The sequence below is a fragment of the Pteropus vampyrus genome, unplaced genomic scaffold (genome assembly GCF_000151845.1).
Source record: "Pteropus vampyrus isolate Shadow unplaced genomic scaffold, Pvam_2.0 Scaffold1549, whole genome shotgun sequence".
NCBI lineage: Eukaryota > Metazoa > Chordata > Mammalia > Chiroptera > Pteropodidae > Pteropus > Pteropus vampyrus.
The window spans coordinates 3357-5148 of record NW_011890330.1 but is presented as its reverse complement, the minus strand read 5'-3'; positions in this window follow the sequence as shown (position 1 = coordinate 5148).

Sequence of the window (1792 nt, the reverse complement as noted above, 5' to 3'; positions counted from 1 at the left end):
AAATTTAAGAGCTAAAACTACAAAAAATTCTTAGAAAAAACACAGTGGTAACTCTTCATGACCTTGAATTTGGCAACAGATTACTATAAAAAATACTAAAAGCATAAGCAACAACAAAAAAAGCAGATAAGTTGGACTTCATCAAAATTAAAATGTTTTCTGTACCAAGGAAGTGAAAACATATCATATAGAATGGGAGAAAACACTGGCATATTATTCACTTAAAAGGGTCTACTATGCAGAATATATAAGACTCTTACAACTCAACAACAAAAGACAAACAACACAATTTAAAAATGGTCAAGGGAACACCTACATACATACAGCAATTATTGAATGAGATAAAGGAGAGATCAACAGTAATTCACTCATAGTAGGAGACTTTAACACCCCACTGACACCAATGGACAGCTGTTCAAGACAAAAAAAAAAATCAGCAAGGAAACAATGGGCCTAAAAGACACATTAGATCAGATGGATTTAATAGATATTTTCAGAGCCTTTTACCCCAAAGCAGCAAAATATACATTCTTCTCAAGAACACATGAGATATTTTCCAGGATAGATCACATTAGGACAAAACTCAAGTCTCGATAAATTTAAGCAGATTGAAATCATATCAACTGTCTTCTCCAATCACAATGATATGGAACTAAAAATCAACTACTAGATAAAAACTGGAAAATACACAAATACACGGAGGCTAAATAACATGCTACTACACAATGAATGGGTTATCAATAAGATCAAGGAAGAAATCAAAAGATAACTAGACACAAATGAAAATGAAAACACGATAACTCAAAATCTATGGGACACTGCAAAAGCAGTCCTAAAAGGGAAATTCATAGCAATACAGGCCTACTTCGAGAAACAAGAAAAAGCTCAAATAAATAATATAACCATATACTTAAAGGAGCTAGAAAAAGAATGACAAACAAAGCTCAAAGCAAATAGAAGGAAGGAAATAATAAAGATCAGAGCAGAAATAAACTAAACGGAGTCTAGAAAAACACTACAAAAGATTAATGAGACCAAGAGCTGATTCTTTGAAAGGATAAACAAAATTGAAAAAAACCCTTAGCCAGACTCATCAAGGAAAAAAGAAAGAGGACTCAAATAAATAAAATCAGAAATGAAAGAGGAGAAATAACTACAGACTTCACAGAAATACAAAGGATCATAAGAAAATACTAAAAAGCAATTGCATGCCAACAAATTGGACAACCTGGAAGAAAGGGATATATTCCTAGAAACATACAATCTCCCAAGACTGAGTCAAAAAGGAAGAAAATCTGAACCAACCAATTATCATCAATGAAGTAGAACCAGTAATCAAAAAACCTCCCAAAAAATGAAAGTCTTGAAACAGATGGCTTCATAGGCGAATTTTACCAAACATTCAAAGAAAAATTAACACCTGTTCTTTTCAAACTATTCCACAAAAATCCAAGAAGAGGGAAGCCTCCTTCACTCCTTTTATGAGGCCTTCATTCCCTTGATTCCAAAACCAGAAAATGACATTAAAAAAAAAAAGAAAATTATAGGCCGACATCTCTTATGAACATCGATGCAAAAATCCTCAACAAAATATTAGCAAACCGAATTCAGCAATACATTCAAAATATCATACACCGTGATCAAATTGGATTTATTCCTGGGATGCAAGGTTGGTACGATATCTGCTAATCAATTAATGTCATACACCACATTAACAAATTGAAAGATAAAAACCACATAATTATATCAACAGATGCAGAAAAAGCATTCGACAAAATCCAGTATCCATTTG